General features: G+C 40.2%; 1 long non-coding RNA gene across 1 annotated transcript in view; it reads left to right on the forward strand.

The window, feature by feature from the left end:
* The window catches only part of LOC127005226 (uncharacterized), a 26,208-nt gene continuing 11,690 nt past the window's right edge, over positions 1 to 14,518 (forward strand). Inside the window, exon 1 of the long non-coding RNA XR_007758382.1 lies at positions 1 to 14,518. This exon is cut by the window's right edge and continues 11,189 nt beyond it. This is a non-coding gene — a long non-coding RNA (uncharacterized LOC127005226).

A 14,518-nucleotide genomic window follows, 5' to 3' on the forward strand; every position in this document is an offset into this window, starting at 1 on the left:
AGGTGGGGACACAGGCTATATGGAGGCCATCATGGTCAAGTGCCTACGTTCCTTCAAGGAGGGACCACAAACCCTTGCCGGGTGACGGCTCATGATGGGGAGGGGAGGATGCCGATAGACTGACTATCAGCTTACGTCAGCCTAGCTGACCAAGTCGGTCTTTCGACGAGGACTTGCGTATCTCTTTGTACAAGTCAAAGACAATGCCTGCTTCAACAATGTCTCTGTTTAGTCCATTCCATGTATCCACACTCCTGTATGGAAAACTGTACTTTTTTTTTTTTTTTTTTTTTTTTTTTTTGTGTGTGTGTGTGTGTGTGGGGATGTGTACACAGCTATTATTTTACCCTTGTCTTTACCCAGGTCTTCAAGAGGAGCACCCAGCCTCCTGTGCTTCATCCTGGAGTTGTATGCTTTTCTGAGCCCCAAATTCTCTAGATCAGCAGCAGCACCTTGTTATCTGCACTCCACACAAAGGGATGGACAAATAAAAGTGAGGATGGTTAAGAAGTTGGGAATACGTAAATTTTCAGTGACAGCAGTAGAGAAATTGACATTTAAAAATGTTTGGTGCTTGCACTTGGTATGCTTATACATGTGTTTTAAGGCCCATGTTTCCTTTTACAGGTGAAATAGTCCGTCAAGCCTGTGGCTGATTTGTACCATGATTGATTTTTTTAACAACTTACTGGTATGTTAATTGAGTGATGAGAAGTTTTGGCTGCAGGTCCCCACAGCAAAGGCTTGTGTTGTACTCACCAGGCCAGCCACCCTCACTAGAGTCGATTTCATTCCATCTGTCCACTTATGATCGTAGATGTGGTACATGCACATTACTAGCTCGTGATTGGGTGAAAATCGGGTTCTATATTGTTGGCTACTTGTGCTAAATATTCAAACTCTTTCTTCAGTAATATATATGAATGTTTATATATGCAAAGAATCCTCAAATATTCTTACATAAATCCCAAACATACTGATTTGTATTGATAAAATACCATATAAACAAATGAAAGCCAGATCATACATGAAAGAACAATAGGCATCAAAAAATATCTATGCTTCATCTCATTTCAGGCACATAAAAAGACATCTGGCTACAAATAAAAGGTATTCTAATGACCTATTGCGTGTGAATCTAGGCTACATGGGTAATATTTGAAATATGAAATATTGTTGAATGTGATGCTAGGCTATTTGGAATATTACCTGTGTGATTTACATGCATTAACCCTCACACACCAGTAAGTTTCATAAGTTTTCTTTCCAATACCTCATTTGTTGAGAAGCATTTGTGGCGTATCCGTGCGCCTTGCATAAACCTGCTTAGTATCCAGTTTACATCCCATACAAACTCATAAGTAGGCACATATTACATACCACTAGACTTGCAAGAAATTTATCTGTAAAGTGATTACATAAAACTCCATTATATAGATAATTTAAGGCATTTTATCCTTCAAAAATAAACATAAACCAAGAACAAATAATGTTCCCAACATCATAGCTCAAAACTTTTCTCATGAACATTTTATGTGCTACACTCCATTTGACCATCGTTTTACAAGCTTTCCAATGGTGGTATTATCATTCCAAAATGTAAATTATATCCCCAAAAAGTAATGGAAAACTGAAATCAGCACGCTATCTCCGATGATGGAGTTACCCCTCAGCAACACGAGTTATCCTACGTACGGGAAACTCTCCACAGAAAATGGAGACAGTCGGAGAGAGTGAGTGAACACCCTGCCTGACGCGCAAATACCGACTCATTTACCACTTGCCCTGCCTATCTATGGAAGGGACAAAGTTGCCAATTCCTTACTTTCATAAAACTTTTGCTCATCTTTGATGCACCAAAAATTGATGCACTTCCACCAAAAAAGTTATTTTCCATAAATTTAAATAAGTTTTTTGACGCACATGTACGTCAAGTCGTCTTTTGCATGAAGATATTTTGACGCACATGTGCGTCAAGTGCGCAAGAGTGTTAGATTATTAAAATAGCTTTTATTTGCACTTGCAGAGCTAGATGTCTTTACATGTGCCTGAAATGAGATAAGCATAGATAGTTTTAAAGCCTGTTGTTTGTTTGCATATGATATGACTAAACTGTTTGATACAAACTTGTCTTTCATGTGTTTGTATAGTATAATATCAGTACAAATCAGCATGTTTAGAATTTATATAAGGTGTGGGGGCACTTTGTATGCATAAACATTCCAATATATTAGTAAAGAAATATTTTGAATATTCATGAATATTGAATATTTTTAATATTTGAATATTTACCAGTGATATAGAGTACATTGATATCCACCCAATCACAAGCTAGCAATACACATGCGCCACATCTATTAAAATCCACATATGTGAATGGACGAGTGTAATGAAACCAAGTACAGTAGGGAGGTATAAGAGGAACCATTGATCAGCAGGGGAGTGGTGCCAGTAACTAACAAAGTCTGGCAGGAAGTAAAATGTGCACTCAGCCAGTACGCAAATTGTAAAAGGGTACAAGTCAGATGAGAGCTGACAGGGACTGATAAAATGTAGCAAGGAATTAAAAAAAATTACAACAGTTCTGGGGAAACCTAAGTTCAAAAAACCTTGAACCTTTTCTGTATAGAGGGTGAAAACTGTGGGGTGTCCAGAGAAGAGTGGTGACTGGATACCCTTGGCATTTATCAGTGAAGACTTCTATAAAGTCTGCATTTCATATCCTGAATTTGGTTTCACATGAAGAGAGAAGTTTAGAAAAAATATTTGCAGTTTCTCACGGTAGCCCTGTGGTAGTTCATTTATTATTGTTATTTATTGGAACCTATTAGAAAAATCTTAGAGCAGATTTGTCTGTTACTAAGCATTTTAAATTGGTTATGTGTGTGTGTGTGTGTGTGTGTAAAATAATAATCATGGAAAATAGTAATAATATTTTTTCAAATCTCATCAGTCATTAGGCTGAAAATTTACAGACTACAATTTACAGAAGAATAAAAACAACAAGTACAAAATGAAGGGGTTTGGGGTTTGGTGTGATAGTGTGGATGATGGGGTATGAGGTGGAAGTCAGGTGGAGTGCATTGTGGTGGCATCAATACTGGACAGTATCTCTCGACTGTCAACCAAGGTCATTGCCAGGTGATCGCCAGGTCAGCCCATTGGTCATGTGATAGCTGATGGCAGACTGCAGGTGGAGCAGTGTCAAAAAGTCACTCAGGTTACTTGCTGAATAGTAAAGTACAATGTCAGTTCCAGCAAAATAAGTGGAGCAGGGTTCACTGCTTTGCTGAGAGATGGTGCTTGACATTGGAGGGGCTTTTGTACAGCCTTGGTGAATGGTTGCAGGCTTGTTTGGCTAATTGGTGAGGACTCCAACAATGCATTGTCATTGGACAGACTGCCAGCATCAGAATAGGCAGTTTGGCCTATCCTGGGAACTTTGGCATATAGACAGAGTGGGTAGATGGATAGATGGGCACACAGTCATTGCTGCCTTTCTTTGGCACCATGGATACACTGCACTTTTTTTTATCACAGTATTGTCATTGCATGACACACACAAAAAAATTGTGTTGGTATTCTAGAATGATGGAGGGAGGGTGGGTGTGGAGAGATGAAGTGAGTTGGTCAACAGGTTGACCATGGCTGCTTTGGAGTGCCAGGGACCATGCCTTCACCCTGTAAGGTGAAGACAGAAAGTGTGTGTATGCACTTGTGATATACAGAATATGAACTACACCCATGGGGTCCTGTCTCTGTCTCAGTCAGTCAAATTTTGCTTTAAATTCATGTAAGCTTTTAGGCTGGATTATTTCCCTGCCTAGGACATTCCAAAGATCAGTGCATCCATGTGAAAAACTTTGTTTGATATTTTTCAAGCACCTTGTCTTCTTCAGTTTCTTTCCATGTTCTCTTTTTCACTTTTATCCCTTACAAACAGATCTTTTCTATCAATTCTGTCTACTCCCATCATTCTCCTGAATACTGTAATCATGTCACCTCTTTCTTCCAAAGACAGGCTACAACTTTTTCAGTCTTTTTTGTACAATAAATCCACCAGCCTGGGGATTGTCTTGCTTGTTGCACTTTGTATTCTCTCAGTCTTAGTCATGTCCTTTTTATTGTGTGGGAACCATACCACTTCTACATATTCCAGTTTGGGCCAGATCAGGACTTTATTAATTTCTTTATCCCATCTATGTAGTAAAATATCATTTGCAGTTGTTGATCTAAAATCTTATTGATGTGGTTTCTGGATGACAAACTTATCCTAGACCAATATTCCCAAACCTCTTTCCTCTTGCTCTTTCGTGATCTGTTCTTTTCTCATTGAATAACTTTGTGACAGCTTCTTTGTACTTTTACCCATTTCCAATATTTTTTGTTGTTATGCATTGAATTTAATTTCTCATTTGACTTACACATCTTGTCCTAAGTCCCCTTGTTGTATTTTACAATCCTCCTCATCTGTTACTTTTCTTAAGATCTTGTTAGGGTGTGTGAATTAGTGCATGTGTGTACAAATACATGCATACATGTGTTTGAGCGTGCAAGTGTCCATCCGTGCATGTGTGTGTGTGTGTGTGTGTGTGTGTGTGTGGATGTAAATGAATATAGGTGTAGGTATGTGAAAGAGATAAGAGAGAGGATGCCTGCACCATGACGGGCTTGAGCCGACCACCAGGCCCCTGAAGAAAGCATACCGTTGCTATAGGCTGACATGTAAAAAAAAAAAAATAAAAAAAAAATAAAAAAAAAAAGGCTGACAAGGACTTGGGCTTCAAGACAAGACTAAGTAAGCTTAGTAAAGGACTGAAATTTTTGTCTTTTATACAGGAGATATCAAAGGCTGTTAACTAAAAAGAAGCTACAAAAAGGTTCCTCATATAAAGGAACTGAAGATGACAAAATTATCCGAGTTAGTTCCGGATGTATCTGGATACTTTTCTCATCTAAGAGGTTGTTATAAAAATGAGTAATCAGAAAAGTACATCCTCAGGTCGTCCCACCGAGCTGAAGCAAAATGCCAGAAGCATCGCCTCTTCGGTGGGTCCAGAGAATGTACAGGAGCAATAGGACAGGATACAGAAACAAGGTTTTGATCGGAGGAGCCCAACAGAGAGAATAGTTTGACAGAATAAACAGAAAGGTTAGAGGTAAGGAAGAGGTCTAGTATGTTGGGTGTCTCTCCGAGACAGGCAGAAATACGTGTAGGGTGCTGAACCAGCTGGTCTAGATCATTGAGGATAGCAAAGTTGTAGGCTTCACCAGGCTGGTCAGTGAAAGAGGATGAAAGCCAAAGCTGGTGGAGAACATTGAAATCTCCTAGGATGGAGATTTCAGCAAAGGGAGGGTGGGTCAAGATGTGCTCACTTTAGAGTTCAAGTAGTTAAAGAATTTAACCGAATTTAACAGTTAGTAGAGTTAGGTGAGAGATAGACAGCACAGATGTATTTAGTAATAGAATGACAATGAAGTCTTAGCCAGATGGTGGAAAATTCTGAAGAGTCAAGGTCGTGGGCACGAGAGCAAGTGATGTCTTTGTGTACGTAGATGCAACATCCAGCTTTGGATTGAAATTTAGGATAGAGATAGTAAGAGGGAACAGAACAGAGATTGCTGTTAGTAGCCTCAGAAACCTGTGTTTCGGTGAGGAAGAGAAGGTGAGGTTTAGAGGAGGAGAGATGGTGCTCCACAGAATGAAAATTAGAACGAAGACCGTGAATGTTGCAAAAATTGATAAGAAAGAGGTTCGAGGAGTTATTAAGACACCTCTCAAGTCGGCAGCCAGAAGGGGAGTCCTCCCTTGGGGAAGGATTAATAATAACATACAGCAGGGCCCCCGCGACTAGCGTTTTTCTGACCAGTGATTTCAAGTTTAATGATAGTATAGAAATAGTCTTGAGTTCCATAACTAATGATCAAAGTTGTGGAACTAGCAAAAATATTCCCATTGGCTGAGAAGAAAGAGTGGGCAAGTTGTGTCAAGAAGGCCTGAGGAGACATTGTGCAGGGAGTTGTGTGAAAGGGTGTGCACCTGCTGCTTGTGTTTAGTTGACCCATTGGTCATGCAGTGTTGTGCAACATTACACAATAGAGCTGAGAAGTCTTGCCAAGATGGGGCCGAATATCCCACCAAAATGGGCGGAGGCTGGTTCAGTGATTGTAAACAAAATACTGAAAACAGATGTCTTAGTTGTAGGTGTGGCCAGTGTCACCTCTTCTCCATCTTCTTATTTTCTACAAATGTTTCATTCATCTGACTGCTGTTTCTGGTAAAGGGATGCCTATAAGGGCTGCTGAGGGAATATTGTGAGGAAGCTGCTGTGTGGGACACCATATATGTTAGGATCAGCTGATCTACTGTTCCAGTTGGTTCATCCCCTCACCATGGGTCAACTGAAAGCAGGTGTGTGATATTGCTCCTGTTGCCCTGCTCAGCCCTGTTAACCCATGGACTTTACTGAGTTTACTGATAGGCTGCTGTGCATCTGGCTGTGCAGGAGGGCCGGGTTCGTGGTTATGATGGGACAAGCTCCCAGTAAGCTGACACATCCCAAGTCCTAACTTCTTTATTCATCAGAGAGCACATTCCAAGCATTTAATGGCAAGTTTTTGTTGCCTTTGCCTATTAGTAGTTTAGTTTATATATAAATTAAGTTTAGTTGTTAAAAGTAGGTGAAACAGAGATAACAGTAAACTTCTGAAATGCTCCTGCATGTTTGTATTTTTTACTGTTTGAAGTTTGCCCACAAACTAATGGTTTCAGAACCAGTGACGTTTTATCAGTCTCTTCTTATCGCTAGGCACGGGGCCCCACTGTAATTAATAAAAGGAAAGAGGCTTGGCCTGAGAAGAAAGATTGATATATACATAGGAGGAAATGATTGATAAGTATGTATTTATAAAAAAGAATTATATCTATCATTAAAGTATGTACTCAAAGAAAAGATTGATAACTGATGTTTTAAAATAATAACAAAAATATTAAATAAATAATACAGTAAACTCACACACACACACGCACACAACATGAATGACTGAAACTGAATTGGCTTATTACTTTGCTGTATGGTAAAAAGTTCTTGATTCAAGAAATAATTAGCACTTGTTAACAGAAGTAATTTTGTTTACACACACGTGTAGACCTAATATATGTATAAGAAACAGACCCTTGGGCAACCTGTTTGAGCCCCCTCCTGCCACCTGTGCCAAGGTCATGAATAGTCAGTTTGATGATAGTGGTAGCTGCTGTATTCCTAAGGTAGTAGTATGTACAAGGCATTATTACTACACAGGTGCAGACAGCAAAGTTACCCTCAGATACTTGAATGAGCCAAGGTTGTAATGATTCATTTGCTAAATATCAGTGTTTCAATTTGTCATGATGTATCCTGTTTGTACTTAGCTCATACTGCACTGATAATTCAACATTATCCTGTCATAAACTCATGTGATGTGCTGGTGAAGGGAATATTTTTGACAATTTCTCATGGTGAAAAGAATACCCTTGGCATGATGAACTTCAGACATTGGAACATCCTCACACATCACAGCTTGTATTTATCATCTTGAAAATCATCATTCCTGTCAAGATACTTTTCTCATATTTGCTGTGTTTGTCCAGCTTTAGGCAGGGGCAGCAGGATTGGGTTGAGAGGCTGTGGAATCATCCAGTCCACTGTTGAACCCGCCAATCCTCCGTCCCGGTTGTCTGTCTGTCTGTAGCCCTATTGACTGGTCCACAGACTCATCCCAGCAGCCAATCAAATGTCAGCTTTATTTGTGCAGGGTAAAGGGACATAGAATCAGCCACTAAGTTCAGGACAAGTTACTCTGCTTACAAGTAGGTCCCAAAATAGTGAACTTACAAGCAGTTATAATTTATTCTTGTACTGGTGTTGTTTGGATGTGTAATGTTAATTGACTATACAATGCAAAACCTTTTGAAAAGTTGTCACATTACCAACCTGCTGCATTGCTGTGCCATTTTTGCTTTTCTTTTGGAGTAGTGATAGTGTGACAGTAACAGCACTGAAGGTACAAGGTGGCACAGCTACATCCAGGTAATGAGTGAAGTAGGTAGCAGAAATGTCTTAAGTTATTTCAGGGCTTCCCAACACTCACCATGACTCAATAGTAATGTGGTACTTCATGTGTCAACACTCCTTGATATTGTAGTTTCATACTGTGATGACTCCCCCCCTTTCCTGCTCCCTCCCTTCCCTTAAACTTCACTACTGTGCATGCTGTTTGGTGTAAGGGGAAACATTGCAACTCTCTCTCTCTCATATATATATATATATATATATATATATATATATATATATATATATATATATATATATATATATATATATATATATATATATATATATAATCCAGAGTGACAGGAAGTGGGGAAGAAAAGTACAAGATGTGGTGGAGGGGGGAGAGTCAGAGGGGTGGGGATGATGATGAGAGAGGAGCTAATAGAGGATGCAATAGAAGTGAGGAGGATAACATCCAGGATAATGCTAATAAGGCTGGTAATAGGAGAGAAACTATTCAATGTTTTCTCTGTGTGTGCCCCTCAGGTGGGGAGGACAGACAAGGAGAAAGAGGAGTTTTGGGGAGTGCTGGATGACGAGATGGCAGGTCTAAGAAATGAGGTGTTCATTGGAGGAGATTTGAATGGTCTTACAGGGCAAAGTAGAGATGGATTTGAGGAAGTAATGGGTGTGTATGGTCATGGAGAGAGAAACAGAGAAAGGGAGAAAATGTTGGAGTTTTGTCAGGGCAGGGGACTGGTTGTGGCAAACACCATGTTCAAGAAAGAAAGAGAAAAGGTGGTAACATATAAAAGTGAAAGAGTGGAAACGCAAGTAGACTATATAGTGTACAGAAAGGATGAAGATTTTTGTATAAAGGACGTGAAGGTGACCCTGGGGGAAGCGTGCCTGCCACAACATAGCCTTCTGTGTGCTGATACAGTCACGAAGGTAGGGAAGAAAAAGATAAAAAAGAAAGAAAAAAAAAAGTGTGGAAGGTGAAGGAGAAGGAAATCAGAAGAGTTTGAACAAAGAGTGAAAAGGGAAAATGAGGAAAATAATGGAGGATGGGAACAATTGAAAGAAAATATCATGAAAACAGGGAGAGCAGTGTGTGGTGAAACAAAAGGAATTAGAAGAAAGGAAAGAGAGACATGGTGGTGGAATGGAATAGTGCAGCAGGCCATCAGGGAAAAGAAGGAGGCATACAAGAAATGACAGAAGACAAAGAAGGAGGAAGATAGAGAGAAAAAGGCAAGAAAAGAGGTCTCAAAGGCAAAGAAGAAAGCAACGGAAGAGTGTGTGAGAGAGAGAGAGAGAGAGAGAAGGGAGAAATTTAAAAAAAAAAATGAAATTTTTAAAACTGCAAAACAAATGAAAAGAGAGAGAGAGAGCAGATGTAGTTGGAGCAAAGTTTGTAAAAGATGAAGGAGGGAACATCATGGTGGAAAAAGAAAAGATATTGGAAAGATGGAGTAAATATTTCAGTGAACTGTTAAATGAGGAAAATGTATATATGACAAATGAAACTGAAAAAGTAGAAGACCCACAAGAAAAAATTACGTAAGAGGAAGTAAAAGAAACACTAAAGGAAATGAAAAATGGTAGGGCAGCAGGACCTTCAGGGCTAACAGTAGATTTAATAAAAGCAGCAGGAAAGGAAGGAGTGGTGGAATTGACAGGAGTGTTTAACGATGTATTAAGAAAAGGGAGAGATACCAGAAGACTGGAAAGGAAGCCACACTATACCCATTTTTAAAGGGAAAGTAGATGCTTCGAAATGTGGTAACTATAGGGGGATAAGGTTACCGGAGCATGGCATGAAGGTATATGAAAAAGTCCTGGAGAAGAGGCTGAGAAGGATAATAAGAATTGATAAATGTCAGTTTGCCCTGGGAGATCAACAACTGGGGCAATATACACTGAGAGGGCTTCAGGAAAGGTTTATAGAGAAGAGGAGGAGATTGTATCATGTTTTTGTAGATCTAGAGAAGGCATTTGACAGAGTACCAGGGGAAATTATAAGATGGGCATTGAGAAGGCAAAGAGTACCGGAAAGATTGGTCGAATCGGTGATGGGACTGTATGAAGATACAAAATTGAGAATGAAAACAGTGGTGGGAACATCAGATGAGTTCAAAATTGGAGTGGGGGTTCACCAGGGATCTGCCCTTAGCCCTCTCTTGTTTATAACAGTAATGGAGGAGGCAACAAAGGAAGCAAGAGGAGAGGCACCATGGGAGCTGCTGTATGCAGATGACTTGGTAGTAAATGCAGAGACAGCAGAAGTGAACGAAAAGTTTAATGAATGAAGGAGAGAGGTTTGAAAATTAATATGGAAAAAACAAAGTACATAGTGACTGGAAAAGAAGCAAGAGAAAAGATTAAACCAGGAAAATATCCATGTGGATGCTGTGGGAAGGGAGTAGGTGTAAATTCAGTCTTGTGCACATGTTGCAGGCAGTGGTGCCACCTTAGATGCTCAGGCCTCAGAAATGAAAGAGGAGTGCAGAATTTTACATGCCCAGGTTGTGTAAGGAGACAGCAAGGACAAGAAACTGAGAGGGATGAACTAGAGGTAAATGGAGGAAAGCTGGATGAGGTAGAACATTTCTGTTATTTGGGAGATGTTCTGAACTGTGAGGCGAGAGTGGAGAGGACAGGGAGAGCAAGAGTGGAAGCAGTGTGGTTAAAGTGGAGGGAGGTGGCTAGTTTACCTGTGAATCATAGCATCCCTCTAAAGAGCAGAGCAGGGATGTCCCAAGCATGTATTAGATCAGTGATGTTGCATGGAGCAGAAACATGGCCTCTAACTAGAAAATTGATGGAGGTATTGAGAGCAAGTGATCACAGAATGCTGAGGTATATGGCGGGGATCACATGGGAAGACAGAATGTCCAGTGCAGATGTAGTTAACAAATGAGGAGTAGAGGACCTGGAAACAGTGCTCAAAAGGGAAAGACTCTGATGGTTTGGAGAGTTTTGGAGAGATTGGAGGTAGAATGAAGGAGACCAGTTGGTAGACCCAAGAAAATGTGGAGAAGGTGTATACAGGAGGACTTGGCGTTGATGGGATTGGATGAGCATCGGGCAGAAGACAGAGTAGAATGGAGGAGAGCCATAAAGCGTCCAACCGCTCAGGAAGAGTGAAAACGGATGTTAAACAAAATGATGATGATGATGATGATATAATCCTCTATCTGGAAACGTCCAAAATCTGGAGGTTCTTTAGTGCAGACACGACATGCTACAAATGAAAAATTCCTGAATTTCAGTAAGTTGGCATCAGTCTTTTGTTAGCAGTGAGGTTAACTCTTGCTTTTATAGATCTCAGTTTAACAAATTTCAGCTTTAACAAACTTTTTGGGCCAGTCTGGCATACATGGGGATTTACCAAGTTCGGTGGTAGTCCAGCCAAACGCTCACATGCATGTCGGTCAGTGTTGTTGGAAATTAAACCAACTGGGCGGTGCTCATCTAGTCAGTCTAGCATTGTACACCTGACTGTAAACTCCTTCACTCTTGTCCTTTTGTGCCTCACCTTTCATCTACCATAACGAACAAAGTTTGTTAAATGCAAAAATTTCGGATCCCTTGGATATTCACGGATTTTCATATATAATGTCATCCCTTTCCCCCCAATTGTTTGTTAAAGCAAGGGTTTGCTGTAGTCATAGCAGCACCATCATCATTACTATGTGTTTTGTGATCTGCAATGTACACATGTTCAAAATGGCACAAAGGCCTGGAGATATTTTTATAGGTAGTAGTGAAGTGAAAGTGTAAGCATTTATGATTATCTATATCACAGAAAGTTAAGTTGTTGGAAAACCTTGACAATGGTGTGTGTGAATTATACATTATCTTTCTGAGGAATTTCGCATTGGAATAGCCACTGTCTACTCTGCAGGGGTGGGCAATCTTTTCGAAGGGAGGACCTGGGTTCAAATCCCACCCACTGCTATAAACTGACAATTTTTAGTCATTGCCAAGTGGCCTAAGGCTACCCACATGCTGTCCTGAAGACCACCTATCAACCTGGACTATAGATAAATTCTTTAAAGAGGATCAAAGATGAGCTTGAGGGCAGCATGAGCCAAGCAGGATGGCGCCACTATAAAACACTTGTCTGCATTATTACGGTCTGGGACTGACTAGCAGGCCCCATTAAGAAAGTCTACCAGCACTATAGGCCAGATGTAGAAAAGAAAGTTAGTTGCCAACTCCTTTGTAACACTTCCTGCAGAATTTGCCCATAAAAGTAGCCCCAAGCCACCCAAACAGCATGGGAAAACACCTGCCCTGTGTTCAGATGACTTAAACATTGCAACATTGTGCAATGTTAACACAACAGAGCTAACAAATTGTGCCAAGATGGTGATGTCAGCCCCATGCCCCACTGAGTTGTTGCTGAGGGGTATTGTGCAGGTGGTGGGGGAGGGGGGTAGTGTTTGTAAATAAAGGAGACATCGTAGTTGTATGTGTGGCCACTGTCACTTCTGCATCTCCTTACCTTTTGTGAATGTTTCATTCAACTATGATTGCTGTTTCCAGTAAAAGGTCACCTTATGATAAGAGATGCTGCAGGAATATCGTGAGGGAGCTGTTGTGTAGGATGCCATTTTTGTTGCTCTGTCCAATTTGGCTCACCTCCACCACCTGCGGGGAGTTGTGCGGCTGATGGGTCCACTGAACACAGCTCTGGAATCTGGAGGTCACTTTGAGGACTAAACTCCTGCTGCAAATTTTTATTTAGATCTCATCACTATTTTAAAGAAATTGTGTAATTGAAAAAAAAAAAAACTAACTTTTTAACATCATGATAAACCTAATCCCTGTTTTTTATTCTCATGTAAAGTGAACGGTACCGGTAATGTGAAGGATGCCATAATGCAGCTGCCAGCACATGGAATAATGTAACTAAAGATACCATGACACATGCCTGGGACAACCTCTGGCTTGTGACAATGTTAAGTGATGCCAGTGGACAAAGCGATGAGTTTGAAGGATTCTTCATGTCGTGAGAAAAAAGTTATCAGACCTTATCCAAAAGTATGTATTCAGAGTGGGAAGGAAATGGGTATTGAAGAAGTCCTTAATATTAGTAATAATGCTTGAGTTGTTTATTCAATGACTGATGGTAAAACAGCTGCAGTGGTTTGTAATCAAGGTGACCATGAGGACAATGGTACCAAAACAACAGGGTGAAAATATGTGATGGACTCATTGAAGGACTAGAGCAGTTTGCATTCATAACAATAAAAAATCATGCCAATGTACAAAATCAAAGAGAAATTTCTGCAACAAAAGCCCTTGTTCATTAAGGCATATAACATTGGAAGTAAAAGAAAAAAATAATAAATAAATAAATAGATAAAATAAATAAATAAAAAATCCAGCAAAGTACTTCCTCATCCCTAGATCATTGGCTTCCATGTCCCTCAACTCCTTTTGTACACCCTCAAAGTGATATCATCAGTTATGTTACCTCTCCTGGAAGTTCCTAAGACCAGATGTAGTTCCAATGTTTGGTATTACATTTATCTACTTTTTATAAGCCATGAGGCAGGACTGTTCTTGCCCCATCACTTTTCAAAACTAATATGTGGTGGGTATGAGACAGTTGTAAATCAGTTATTGTGGAGCACCACCCATTGCTTATACCATGTTTTTACTGATGATGCTGTAATCTTCGCTGAGTTACTGAAAGATCCAGAGATGGCTCTTGAGGTACTGCAGGAGGTGAAGCCCTTGGGACTTCAGGTCTCCTGTGCCAAGACCAAAGCACAGGTGTTCGAGGGCTTATTGAATGAAACATTATAGTCTGTTCATGCATGTGACAAGGAGATCGAGATCTTGGAAAATTTTACATATACGTTGGTCTTCAGGATTAACTTGTCCCACTTTGTTATGGGCCCCCAAGCTCAAGTACTACATGGTGTTGTTGATAAATGTGTTGGAGGACAAAGTTTCAGATCTTTGTCACTTGTGCTCCCTGTCTTACTTTATGGCTTTAAGATATGGACACTAAACAGTATCCTGAAGAGGCAAATTGATTGCTCCATAAGGCTGGATTGAGGCTTATTATCTTTATAGTCTGTGGAAATCAACTTCAGCTATATGGACATGTGGCTTGCTACAAAAAAGTTGACCCTGCTCACCAAGTTGTTGCTATTAGAGACAATCCAGAATGGAAGAGGCCTCATGGCTAGAGCAAGCCGAGAGATTCTTTTGGGAAGTACATGGTATGGAAAATGTTCCTGGATGGAAGCATGCTTGAGAACCCCCTGAAAAGGTGTCATGGGGTGGGCGAGTTAAGGTATCCGTTTCAAGGGTTTACCTAAAAAAAAATGTTTTCTGTGACAAAATTCCGTAGAAATATAGAAAGCACGGCCTTTTCAATGGTATTCTATCATATATGTACGTAGACAAATTGGGTCGGAAAAAATGTTTTATTACCCGTATTTACTGCGCCAGTGCGTCTC

The sequence above is a fragment of the Eriocheir sinensis genome, chromosome 29 (assembly GCF_024679095.1).
Source record: "Eriocheir sinensis breed Jianghai 21 chromosome 29, ASM2467909v1, whole genome shotgun sequence".
Classification (NCBI taxonomy): Eukaryota; Metazoa; Arthropoda; class Malacostraca; order Decapoda; family Varunidae; genus Eriocheir; species Eriocheir sinensis.